A 13,985-nucleotide genomic window follows, 5' to 3' on the forward strand; every position below is an offset into this window, starting at 1 on the left:
CCCTCTCTGATCAAGGCTGCCAGGTGAAATACTGGACACCCAGTTCAGTCAGAGTTTCAAATCAACAATGAGTAAATTTGCTTAGTGTAAGTATGTCCCATGCAATGCCTTGTTCATCTGAAGTTCGGATTTAACCGAGATCCTGGAATTTTAGTTTACTCAGCCTGACAGGTCCTACCTGTGATTTCCTTCTAGTTCTTGTAGCGTGACCGGTGCAGCTGCACATGTGGGTTCCTGTTCTGTGATGTGCACCCTCTAGTGGCCACGCAAGCCTCCAGGGACTTCTCCATGAGAAAGCCCTAAGACAACAGGGCATGAAGCTGGAAAGAAAAAACTATACTTGAATTTTAAAGATGCCTTCTTTAGATGTGGTGCCTGTGGTCAGATCAACAGCACAGATTGTCCAGTGACTACAAGGGGACTTGGAAACGTTTATGGGAAAAAATGGAGTTAAAAGTTAAGTTTAGGAGCCGGCACTGTGGCATAGTGGGTTAAGCCAGGGCCTGTGGCGCAGGCATCCCATATGGGTGCCAACTTGAGTCCCAGCTGCTCCACTTCCGATCCAGCTCCCTGCTAATGTGCCTGGGAAGGCGTGGAAGCTGCTTGGGCCTCTGCACCCATGTGGGAGACCTGGAAGAAGCTTGTGGCCCCTGGCTTTGGTCTGGTCCAGCCCTGGCTCTGAGGAGTAAAGCAGTGGATGGAAGATTTCTTTGTCTCTCCCTTTCTGACTGTACCTTTCAAGTAAAAATAAATATTTAAAGAAAAAGGTAAGCTTATTTTGGTGCAAAAAAACCCTTTTAATTATATATACAATGAGTCTTCAAAAGTTTGGAAAGTACATACTATGAAAAAACTGCATAGACTTAAAAAAAAAAAAAAGCCTCTTCCATGACCTCTTTCTAGTGTCTGAAATCCGCTGTGAGCTCCCCACCTGTGCGAGGTCTTGGGCTCGTCTCTGAGCTCCTGAGTGCCAGGACGCAGCCTTGGGGTGCTCCTCATGAGTTCTCTACAATGGACACGTGCTATCCAGCAGACTCTATCAAGTGCAATAAATGTCAGGCTGGCGCAATTTTATTAAGGGAGCCCTGAGAAGCAGGTATTTCCTGTTTATCATCTTACTGAGAATAAAAGGAACAGGCTCCATTCACTGGGTCTCCGCCCGGGCCGGCCCATCGCCGGAATCACCTGGGTGTTTGTTAAACGATACCTGGACCTTACCTCTAGATTTAATTGCTTTGCAATTCAGGCTAGATTAATATCCCTCCCTCCCTCCTGCCTCCCTCCCTTCCTTCTTTTTTTTTTTTTTTTTTTTTTTCAGTAAACAGTTTCCAGAAGACCCTAAAATGAAGCCAGGGTTAAAAACTTCTGTTAGTTGAAATGCATGGGTTAGAGAGGTGTGACCTCGGAACAAGTTACTTCCTGAGCCTCCGCGTCCTCATCTGTACAGCAGGGATGATGTAAGCACCTTCAAGCACCCTGGCGGAGACGATGTGAGCATCAACCCGTGCCCAGCACGGGGCAGGCACTCGGGCTGTCTCTCCAGACAGGAGGCTAAGGGGGCAGGTTCCCACCACTCCAGAGGACAGAATCCAGGCACAGCCTGAGTTCACAATCTGGACACAGGGGCCACGTCTCCCAGGAAAGGAGAGGGCCCTGGATGTCCTGCCAGCTGCCCAGGCCCGGGTGTGACCGGGGCCTCGGGGAACGACAACCCTCCACAGACTGAAAAAGAGCAGTCTGTCCATCCAATGGGAAATGGGGGTGATAGGGTGCAGCACAAAAAAACCCAAAACCGACTTCATCCCTTAGAGAGCCACTCACACTACTTCCCAGCAGTTGTTCCCAGAACTTTACGGAGTGTCGGCTGCCTGACGAAACACTGGCATTGCTTTGTGTATAACCACACAGACTCCCCCACGCCCCGGCACCCATCCTCGTATCATGTGCCATGAAGGGTCCCTAGCCGTGGCTAGACCGTGAGTCGTCAGACGTCAGGTGCCGCCGAATCACCCGGAGCGCTGGTGCGGCCCTGGCTGCTGGGCCCACATCCAGCACTTCTGACTCAGCAGGTCTGGGGGTGGGGCCCGGGACTTTGCATCAGGTTCACAGGTGATGCTGCGGCAGCTGGTCCCTCTTATGAATTAAGTATCTACTCCCGCATCTGCCACGCCCTCTGGGTGGGATAGGGACCACCAGTGAGACACCCCTGCACGCCCTGTGGCTAACACAGAGCCCAGCAGGGGCCCATCTGAGCACAGCTCACAGCCCAGGGAGCCACGCCCTGCTGGGGAAGAGGGGTCGGGGTGACCCTCTGCGGCCCGAGAGGCCGAAGGCGCTGCAGGAATGAAAATTGCAGGGGAGCTGAGTTCGGCGCTGTCTCCTGTCCCGCCAGTCAGCGATGGCAGCTGTGCGTGCCATGTTCCCTACCAGAGGTGTTTCAGCAGCCGGCAGGCGATGGCTTGGGAAGAAACGTCTGTCCTGTGAGTCCGAGTCCAGCAAAGCAAAAGAGTAGGGAATGGTCTTCCGAGACCTCCTGGCTGAGCTCTGCCCCTACAGGACGGGTGAAATCAGAAGGCAGACGAGAGAATACATTGGCCTTGCTGGCAGCGGGGCCCTGGAGAAGCACGTGCTCATTGATAGGTCAGCCTAACTTGGCAAAGCCGGCTCCCACCTAGAACTTCTAAGCGGAATGCCTCACCCTGGATTTTCCGGAGTGATTCCATGAGGAGTGGAGACTCTTCTTGAGGGGCTCCGGTCATCAGCAAAGGTTCATGAGCTGGCCAGGGCCAGCCTAGTGGATGCAGAGTGGTTTTCATGGCTGCTTCTCCTCCTCCTCCTCCCCCTCCTCCTCCGCCCTTCCCACCAAGTGAGTTTCTGCCTCTATGGGCAGTGCGTTATGCAAGGCTGAGAACGTAACAGGAATTGAGCACTGAAGTCACATGTCACTTGGAAGCTCGAGACCATCCTCAGCACGTCCGCAGTGGCCAGGAGGTGCCTGGCTTTATTTTATTTTGCTTTGTAGAAAAGGCTGAAAGACCAGGAGCTGTGGTACCTGGCTCTGCGATTTTACCACACTTCGCTCACTACAAAACGGCGTAGAAACCCCATCTGCAATTTAGTCCAGAACCAAAAAAGTTGAAATCCCAGAGCTCAATTTGCCCTTTGAATAGACTTCAGAATATCCTACAGGGTGCATAGGAGTTCTGTAATGAAGATTTATTTTCAAATACCCTCCGAATGCATAAGGTGTCTTTAATCATAACAATGAGGATGAAAAATGATACCTGCCAGTTACTGAGTGTCTCTTATTAGCCAGATACTGATCAGGATGGTGCTTGGTCTACATTCTCTTGTTTGAACTCTCAAAGTGACCCACTGGGGTGGGGTGGGTGCCATATCCCAGGTCCCACATAGAGAGACTGAGGCCCACAGTTTGAGCGGCTGGGCTGTCTGACACTCAGCCTTGTCTGACCCCCAGTCTGCTCTCCTAGTGCTGCCACCCAGCCATGCCTGCGGCACCTGCTTCTTTGCCCTCTGAGCTCGTGTTTGGGGTGGAAACCCCTCTGCTGAGTCCCTTGCAGGTTAACGATGCTCAGTTTCCAGCCATAGCTACCTGCAGTGTTGAGGTCCTGGAAGCTAGATTTTAAAATAACCATGTCCTTCTGGCTGGCTCAAGAGGCAAAAAAGCAATTTTGATTAAAAACAGAGATAGAAAAAGATCTTCCATCCACTGGTTTACTTCCCAAATGCCAGCAACAGGCAGGACTAGGGCAGGCCAAAGCCAGGAGACTGGAGCTTAAGGCAGGTCTCCCTGTGGGTGTCAGGGACTGAGTACTGGAGCCATTCCCTGCTGCTTCCCAGGGTGCGCGTTAGGAAGAAGCTGGAATCAGAAGCAGAGCCTGGACTTAACCCCCAGTGCCCCGACGTGGGATGTGGGCGTCCCAACCAGCATCTTAACCTCTGCACCAAATGCCAGATTTGATTTTCTTTAATGAGACTTACCTTTGAGTGACTGAGTCACCTTGCAGGTCCTTTGGGATCCTTGGTGATGACATCGAAGGCTATCTCTAAGGATGTACAGATCCTCTCCTGGAAAGAGAAACAAGAAAACCATCATCTGTAGAAGGGATGTTGGAACCAGTACCATCCCAGGACCTGCATTTCAGCAGTAACCCAACCCTGGTGCTTCGAAGCTGCTCAGGCTGAAATGGCATCCACTCTTTCAGGAAGCCCTCCGTGACCTACCTGGGGCCCAAGCCCATGAGCTGCTTGCTCCGGGCTCCCACCACCCTTGACCCACACCTCTTGGCTCTTCTCAGCACGCTGCATCAGCAGAGGCAGGGTATGGGCTGCAGACACATCACTTTCTTCAGATCATGAGCTCTGTGGAAGTGGCCACAGAGCACAGGGAGCGGGCAGGGGCTGGAAGGGGCCACCCTGGCAAGTTTTTGCCTGGGCACCGTGATTACAAGGGTATGCATTAGGGGGAGCTGTGAAAGGCTGTATAGTGTCTTGGTGTAGCATCTAGTCCATGTCACAGCCTGGGATTTTCATGCATGCCTTAGAAAGTTAGCCTCGCCTGAGAGCCCATAGCACCTGGGTATGCACCTGCCGCAGGACTTCCCACACTCGCTCCTTCATGGAGTGTGTGTTTACTAAGAGCCCCCTGGGGACCTGGCCCTGTGCTGGGTGCAGGGGATGCAATGGTGGGCAGCACAGCCAAGGCTCCTGCCCCCGTGGAGCTTATGGACAAGGGAAGGGGCCTGCAGGCACCTGACCTGGATGGGTCTCTCCCCACACGAGGCCACACGACCATGTGACAGCTATCACAGAAGATCTAGTCCTAAGATATTTACATCCCTGTGGCCATGGGTAGTCACTCCCCACTCCCTGTGCCCCAGACCCTGCTCATCTCTAAGCTTTCTGTCCTGTGGATTTACCTTTGGACATGTCATGTCCAAAAGGAATGCCGTGGGGGTCGGTGCTGTGGCACAGCAGGTTAAAGCCCGGGCTTGCAGTACCGGCATCCCATATGGGCACCGGTTCAAGTCCTGGCTGCTCCACTTCTAATCCAGCTCTCTGTTATGGCCTGGGAAAGCAGTGGAAGATGGCCCAAGTCCTTGGGCCCCTGCACCTGCTTGGGAAACCCGGAAGAAGCTCCAGGCTCCTGGCTTTGGATCGGCACAGCTCTGGCTATTGCAGCCATCTGAACCAGCGGATGGAAGACCTCTCTCTCCTTATCTGCCTCTCTGAACTCTGCCTTTCAAATAAATAAATAAATCTTAAAAAAAAAAAAAAAGAATACTGTGATATGTGATCCTTTGTGTCTGACTTCTTCCGTGAGTATGTGTCCAAGTTCTTCCATGTCACAGCTGGAATCGGCACTTAATTCCTCGTTATGGCCCAATCAAGCTCCATCGTGTGGACATCCCACAGTGCGTTTGTTCCTTAGCGATGGATGGTTACAGTTCCTCTGTATCTTGTACCTCCTTCTTACTCTGCCTTCATTTTTCCTCCCCTCCCTTCCTTGTTGCTTTTTTCTGTCTCAACTATTTATTATTCTACACCTTCCGTGTCTCGGACGCTGTAATGAAACATCCAAGAAAGCTTCCAGATTGAGAGAAGCTGAAAGGCACTACCACCTGAACTTTTTAATAAGCACTTTCAATTTACAGGAGAGTTGCAAAGGTAGCAGAGTTCCTGCGTCTCGTTTCACAACGTCTCCAGTGCTATCCTACAAGGTCCCAACTGCTCCACTTTATACTACTATAGCACATTTGTTGCAAATAAGGAACCAGCATTGCTGCATCCCCACTTACTAAACTCTGCCCTTTATGTAGAGCCCACTGGTTTTTCCCTATGGCCTTGTCTTGTCCCCCGACCCATCCAGGATGCCACAATTGCAGTTGGTTTTTTTTGTTTCCAAAAATTATTTATTTGAAAGACAAGGGGAGAGAGAGAGTGCGGGGGCGGGATCTTCCATCTGCTGGGTCATTCTCCAAGTGGCTGCAACAGCCAGGGCTGAGCCAGGCTGAAGAAGCCAGGAGCCAGGAGCTCCATCTGGGTCTCTCACGTGGCTGGCAGGGACCCAGGTATTCGAGCCATCCCCTGCAGCCTCCAAGGGGGCGTGTTTGCAAGACGCTGGAGCAGCAGTGAGTGGGATTTGACCCCAGGCATTGTGATCTAGGATGTGGGCTTAACCTGCTGTACCATACCACCTGCCCTGCCTCCTGGCTTGCTTACTTGATTTATTTATTGTAAAGATTATTTATTTGAAAGGCAGAGTTACAGAGAGAGAAGGGGAGGCAGAGAGATGTCTTCCATCCTCTGGTTCACTCCCCAGATGGCCACAATGGCCAGGACTGGGCCAGGCGGAAGCCAACCTGCCTGCATTTAATCACCATGTCTTGCTGGCCTCCCCTGGTCTGTGACGGTTCCTCAGGCTGTCCTGGCTTTTGGTGATCTGGAAGGAGCCCTTGCCTCTTTTCTCCAGAGAGAGCTCGGCTGGGAAGAAATGCGCCTCTGTCCAACGTGGAAGCACCCATGACATTTGTTCCCTTTCTCCCTGCGGGCCCTACCATGGGACCCGGGTGGGCCAAGCCCTCTCTCCAGGCCTCTGTTGGATTAGGAAGTTGGAACTGAGGCCCCTTGAGGCCTCTTCCCACTGTGGGGCTCTGAGGGAGGGTCTGTAACTCCCCTCCGTGGCCAGTGAGGTCCACAGACGGCCCCTTTTACCCATACTGCTGTCCTCGGGTGGTGTCTGCTCCTGGAGAACATCCCCCCACCACCACTCCCCACCCCCCACGGCATGCAATTCCATCTTCAAAACCTTCCTCGCAGACACAGAAGAAAACAAACTCTCAACTCTGGCAGCATGGACTCACAGCTGGAGGGACGCGGGGCGTGTGCCAGGGCCGCTGGGCCCAGAGCGGGACCCTTGTCCTGGCCGTGCTGACACAGCAGGGAGCCAGAGTGGCGAGGGTCACAGGCAGATCCACGCACCGCGCGGCGCTCCCGCCTCCCTCGCCCCCAAGGGGCTGCTTCGGTTCAGCAGCTCCTGTGGCTTGAGCAAGTTAATCACTGATAAGCAGAGATTAATCTGTAACTGGACAGCAGACAAGATAGCTCAGGCTTCGACAGGGTGGCACTGAAGTGTGGCGCGGGGCTCTGCGCGGGAGACACCTGGGCCTGCAACTCGCTGCAGAGGCTGGGAACCCGAGAGCCATACAGTTTCCCTAGCGAACACCTGGCCCAAAGGCGGGCACTGAGTGCTTTGGGCACTTCCGTCCTTTCTACAGTGCACCTGCTTGCCTTAGGAAAACTCCAGCTGAGCAGGAGCAAGGCCATGCGAACCCAGCCAGGGCCTGTTGGCCAACTGGGTGGGGCAGAGAGATGTGGAAGGGTGCATGGGCGCCAGGGTGTGCATCGCCCCTCCAGCCTGGGTCAGCCTGCTTGTGTGTGGCTCTGCCTCCCACCCCGTCCCGTCCCCTCTGCCATTCCCTCCCTGAGCCCCCACTCTGAACCCACCCAAGGCAGAAGTGAGACATGTCATACAGACCCCTCTGGGCGTTGCTCTCCCTGGGGTAGCACAGCCCTCTCCCGCCATGTTGGATACGCTTGGCTGTGGGCACTGCTGTTCTGCCCGCTTCGGCACTGTGGCGTTGCCAGTGAGCACTGTGGCGTTGCCAGTGAGCAGGACGTGGGATTCCTAAGTGAGGCCGCTTATCCAGACTACCAGGAGGCTCGTTCCTGCCCCAGGCCATGGCCTGAGGGGAGTAAGAAGGAAGAGGCCAATGGAACAGATAATGGGGAGGAGGGGGTGCAGGGGACCCTGCTGTGGGCTGCTAAGAAGGGGACTGGGAGTGCTCCCCAGACGAGCGGGGAGTCGGGGAGTGACTCACACTTGATTTTCCATCCAGAGTTGGGCCCTGTCCCAACAGTGCACCTGTGCAGCATCCTGGCTCTCCATCCTTGTTCTCGTCATTCCTAACCGGACACCCCTCTCTCCTCTCTCCAAGCCCCTCGCTGTGTCTGCCATCCAGATCTGCCCAAGGCTCAGGGTCCACCGAGGACCACGGAGCTGTGTGCGGGTCCCGCAGCAGCCTTTGCTCCCTCCTGTCTAGTGTGGCAGCAGCCGTGGGGTTCCCGGCTCTGATGGGCAGACTGGGGCCCCCTGGGGGGACCCAGCCCTGAGTCACAATCTCCTGGGTTCAGATTCCAGGTCAGGGTTGCTCATGTCTTTGCAGGCCCACATCCTGCGGGCTTGGGGACAGAGGTTAGGTCACGGTGACTTCAGACACAGAGTGCAAGGCTCACCTCTTTCTGTTCGTTCACGGTGCCTTGTCCGGGCTGGGTCCTGGGGGTGTGAGAGCAGAAGCAGACCCGGTTTGGCTGGCACAGCTTGACACCTTGCAGGGGAGAGGGCGGTGAAGCAAAACCCTGCACACCTGCGTCTCCCTTACCCTACCCCACCGTGCAAACTGCGACCTGCGTGAGATAAAGGAAAACCGAGGGAGCTGGCAGCAGCTGTGATGGGGGCGCTGGCGCAGGCTGGGCTGGGGTCTGCAGCGAGCATGCAGACGGGCAGCAGGGCAGTCTGCTGGCCGGGAGGCACGGGCTAAGCGTCAGCCCCTCCATGTGGTTTCCACGAGGAGCTTCCCTTCACCCCTGCCCCACCTCGCAGTCTCCACCTCTGCTTTCAGCAGTCAGTTCTTCTGCGAGCCTTTGGAAGCAGCCGAGTCTCAAGTCTCTGTGCAGGGGCTGCCTGCTAGCATCCAGCACAGGGCCTCCGCTGAATTCCAGAGAGCTGTACCGCCAATAGAGCCAGCCTCACCTGCACTGGACACTTGACGTGGCCAGTGGCGTGCAGGGCCCCTACTCATGCCCCCTACCCTTGTGCAGTGACCAACTTGGACAACCCTCTGGGGTGGCCCTGCTGCAGCCCCCTCTTGGGCAGAACATTCTGGCTTCTTGGTGCTCCCTCCCGGCTGGAAGATCCCCTTATCCTGGAAGGAGGTAATTACGTCTTCTCTGGGCAAACCTCTGTAAGGACATTACAGAGGAATTTCTATGTATTTCTGAAGGACTGGGTGTTTTTCTTATCTAAATTGAAATGAATTAAAAAAAAAACCACATGATCCAAGTGAGTTCTTTCATATGGTAATTCACACGTGCTCTGGCCGATAAGCCCCAGACTTGGCGTAAGGTTCAAAGCAGAAATTGGATTTAGACGAGGCCCAGGGATGCTTTTCGGTCTGATTTGCTTTCAGCCACAGACACTGGGATAATTGTGCTGTCTGAGTGGCAGTGGGACTTAAAGGTCCCGTCCAACAAGACCTTCTTAAAGAATAACCCGCAATCCCTAGAAAGAGGGGAGGGGGCCCTTGCCGCAGGTGGGTGCTGGGGAGACCCCATCAGCCAGGTCACAGGTGTTGTGCAGGAGCCGCCCCGCCCCGGGAGCCCCGCTCGGAGACCCTCCCTCTTACCACTGGGGAAACTGAGGCTCAGAGGGAGAGAGTGGGCTGGCTTAGGTCACGCAGAGGGCGACAGAGCCAGGTCCACACCTGCCCGACAGAGGTCTTCTTCTGCACCCAAACCTTGCTGATGGCTGACCCTGCACAGAGGCTGGGCAGCCGTGTTAGGATGGCGGCGTGAGCCTGAGGGCTGACTGTGTGCCTGGGGATGGTGACAGTGGGACATCGCGGGCTACAAGACTCAGGGTCTCACAGGGCCCAGGGCAGCTGGAGTTGATTCTCCCAGTGAAGAGGGGTCAGGTGAAGCCTCCCCTTCAGGAGATGGTACCGGGAGGATGGGGGGGCCACATCACACATCAGTGTTTCCCAAGTGGGGAGAGTCAACGGCTTGGGGGAGGGGGAGGGAAGGCTGAGTGTTAAAGCAAGCCCCCCCATGAGGGGGACATGAGCTCGCAGGTGCTCAGCACACGGCAGCTGGAGAGAGGGAGGGAAACACAGGCAGGGCTCCGCTGCACCTGTACCCCAGCCCCCGCAGGGCTCTCGGGATGGGGGATCCGCCTGCCCAGCCCATGGCTCACACGCAGGGCAGCTGGCTTCTCGGTTCCGGGCCATGCCAGCCGCTCCTCGCCCAGCTCTCCTTTCTGGCTTGGGCCACCCTCGCTCTGCTGGTCCTCCCTCTCCAGGGAGCCAAGGCAGACAGGATCCCAAATTCCTGGGCGTCTGGGTGGACGCACAGCTCTCCGGCTTCAGGCTCTGAGGCAGGGAGGCCCTTGGCTGCAGGGCTGCAGGCATTCTGGGACGACCCCCAGGTTGGCCTGTCGGCCCCTCCAAGACCACCCGGCTCTCCAGAGGCCTGCGCCCGTCAGGGAGCCAGGACCCAAACATCAAAGCTCAGACGTCCCGGCCTCAGGCTGCTCTTCACGGGGCGAGTCCCACAGTCCCCAGGGAGTCCTTCCTGTACCTCTGGTCACCTGCTTCCCACCAGGGCCACTGTCATCTCCTTTGTATAAAAGCGTCCTGTGGAAGAGGCAGTTAGGGTGTTCCGCAGCTTATGGCCGTGTCCCTGGGGAACTGCCGCGAGGCCTCACTCTGGAACACAAACGCCAACACCTGCACACTGTGTCAAGGGCGCAGGCGACACACGAGGTCAGGTGACAGGGAGCTTCTGCACGCGGGGGCGCCGACCAGGCTGGGAGCGAGGAGACCTTCCTTCCCTGCTGCCTGTGTGGTCTTCGCCGAGCTGCTTCATCTGGGAGCTTACCTGCTTGCTAAGGACATCGTACAAGTCTAAGTGCAGGGAGCGTTCTCTCCGCGATGCAGCTCTTTGTAAACACTGAATCTCACACGTTGCCTCAGCCATGATACTTGATGAGCTTATAGTTTAAAAAAAAAAATCATTTACTGATTTTGAGAGAGAGAGAGAAACTCTCATCCACTGGTTCTCCACTGGTTCACGCCTCCAAATCCTGCAGCGGCTGGGCCAGGCCAGGCCAGGCCAAAGCCAGGAGCCAGGAACTCAACCCAGGTGTCCCACGTGGGTGGCAGGGACCCATGGACTTGAAGCCAGGGTTGGTAGCCGAGCAGGGACGACAACAGCAACAGGTGTTTGAGGCAATGACTTGAGCGCCTCCCCAGCGCGGCCCTGCGTCTGTCAGCGTGGTAGTGAGTCAGGGCATAGATACTTGATGTTGTTGAGTTGGTTCGCGTTTGCTTAACAGAAAACCCTGACAGTGTGGGTGTTCCACGCTCCCCCGAGTGGGAGCCTCAGAACCCAAGCGCGAGACCACGGAGCCAGTCCAAGCTCCTGAGTTGATGGGGGTGGAGGAACCAACTCAGGCAACACAGCAGCCCAGGGGTCCTGGGGAGCTGGGGACAGGACTGGCGCTCGCCGCACCACGCTTCCTCTCTGCCTGAGTGAAGGGGAAGGGTCCCAAACGGCAACCGTTGACTTCTGGGCAACCGTCACACGTGGACGCAGAGGCCCCACGTCGTCCGGGCCCAGAACCTTGCCCGGCTTCAGTGGCCGAGGTGGATAATCGATTTGCATCTCCTTCAGCCACCCCGGGGAGCAACTCTGAACTCAATTCAAAGAATGGTCAAGGCCGAATGCACACGGAGGTCTCCATGCGCTCCACTCAGCAGATTCAGGTCTGACCCCTACAGAGCCTGGACTCTGCCCTGGCACGGACATTCTCGACGCTCAGCGACCATTTCACACGGTGAATTCATCTGTGCAGTGGTGCCGAGCTGGCCCGAGATTAACTCCATGTTTGCATGGAGATCAAAATGCTTGCTTTTGTAAGTTTGGTTTTCTTCCACATCTGTCTTATCTGGGGAGGCGCTCATGCCTGGAATTTCCTGGGATTGAGACTGGGAGGGCTGGGGTAGGGGGTAGGGGACCGTCCCTTTTATTGCTCTTTTTGGAAACAATTGGCAATTATTCCTTACTGCTTTGGCAAGCGCAGTCCCAGCTCCCTGGCTCCTGCTTGATCCCACCCCCAACTCATACACAACTAGAACATGGCCGAGCACTGCATCATCTCCAGTTACTTCCATTTCACTTATGCCTCCGGTTTTTGGAGGGGGATATTTGTTCCGGGGCCTTCCAAGGACAGTCACATCCAAGCGGGAAGGGGGCCAACCCTGGGAGCGCTGGATTCGAATCCAAAGGCTCTGCTTTCTGCTGTTTCACCTCACTTGCACTCTGGAGTAGGAGCCGGGAGAGGTGCTGGGAGGCGCCCTGCTCTTACGCGCACGGCGGGGACCAGCGGGGAAGGAGACGTCTGATTGGGGTGGAGTGTTTCCACTTAATCATTACCACTGCTGACATCAATGAAAAACAAGCGCTGCGTGCCACCCGCGTGAGCAGCTACAATCAGCGGAGAGGAGGCCAGAGTTTCAGTCCGTGCTATGACGAGGCAGGGCACGGACAGGAGCGCAAAGCCGAGAGGGGCACCGTGGCTGGCATCCCGGCTGTCGCACACCACGATGTTCATGGCTGGAGCGCTGAACAGTGTCAGGAGAGGGGAGGGGATGTGTTCCAGACTCCCAGGTGGGGGCCCCGGGGCACAAGGCAGCCCGGAGGACAAATACAGCCTCTCTCAAAATAGGAAGCCAACTATTTACTTTCGTGCTGTAAAAAGGCTTTGTGAGTTGAGACCCAGCCCCGAGCTTTGGACTGACCCCTAGACTTGTTCCAGGAGGCCCCTTCCGGAGCGAGGCAGGACCTGAGGCTCCCAGTGCGGGCTGGGGCTTGACCCCACGGGAAATCGGGGAAGAGCGCCCTCCACAGCCCAGGCAGACACCATCAGGACAGCGGCCTCGGCAGGTATCCCTGGCCGGCTCCATCATCCGCCCTGCAGCACGCTCCACGCTGGACACGCAGAACAACTGCATCCAGGGGGCCCTAAGTAAGATTCACTCACTCAAGCAGGGCTGAGTGCGTTGTGCCAAGGTTGCCTGACCAGGAAAGCACTGGAATCCAAGGCTGTGAGTTTGCAGTGAGAGCAGCCCACGCAGCTGCGCTGCTTCCATCAGACCTGGTCAGCTCCGTGGCGCCAGGTGGCCAGGAAGCAGCGTGAGCTTCCAGCAAGGCTGCAGTTTGGCCAAAGCAGTGACAAAGTGCAGGGGAGGGAGGGTTGAAGTTCTACAAAGAGGTGATTCAGCTATAGAATCATGGGGTTTTAAAAAGAATTTTACTTTATAAACTTTTTTTCTTTAAAGAAATGAGCATAAGCCTTGGACCCTGAAGACTTTGGCCTACCAGTCTGACCCAGCTGTGCACTAGCTGGACAGCCGAGGGCCATGTGTCCTCAGCAGGGCCCAGTCCCTGCCACACGAGGCAGCTGGACCAGCAACACCAGGAGATGGGAGTTTCTGGAAACTTGGCTGTGGGCCGGCACTGCGGCACATCAGGTTAAGCCATGGCCTGCAGTGCCAGCATCCCATATGGGCACTGGTTCAAGTCTGGCTGCTCCACTTCCCATCCAGCTCCCTGCTAATGCACCTGGGAAAGCAGCAGAGGATGGCCCAAGTACTTGGGCCCCCTCACCCATGTGGGAGACCCAGATGAAGCTCCTGGCTTTTGGCTTTGGCCTGGCCCAAACTGGGTGGCTGCAGCTACCTGGGGAGTGACCTCTGTCTCTCCTCTCACTCTGTAACCCTGCCTTCCAAATAAATAAATCTTTAAAATAGAAAGAAACTTGGCTGAAGGAGTGAAACAGGTCCTTCCTCATCTGGCACAGGCCCAGGACCCCCATGGCTGGCTGTTGTGGGGGGGGCAGGAGGACCCAAAGAGAAACCCTTGCAGGAAGATGCTCCCCCCACCCATCAGTCACTGATTCAGTTTCTGATCCTGCTGCTGTAGGTTAGGGTTGCAGAGTCACAAACCTCACACAAAGCACCCACTTTGTCTCTGAGCAGACTGCAGAGGGAGCGTAGTGGAAGCGAGACATGGGCCTGGCGGTGTGGGACTTGGATTCTTTTTTTTTTTTTTTTTTTTTTTTTTTTTTT

The sequence above is a fragment of the Oryctolagus cuniculus genome, chromosome 17 (genome assembly GCF_964237555.1).
Source record: "Oryctolagus cuniculus chromosome 17, mOryCun1.1, whole genome shotgun sequence".
In the NCBI taxonomy this organism is placed as follows: domain Eukaryota; kingdom Metazoa; phylum Chordata; class Mammalia; order Lagomorpha; family Leporidae; genus Oryctolagus; species Oryctolagus cuniculus.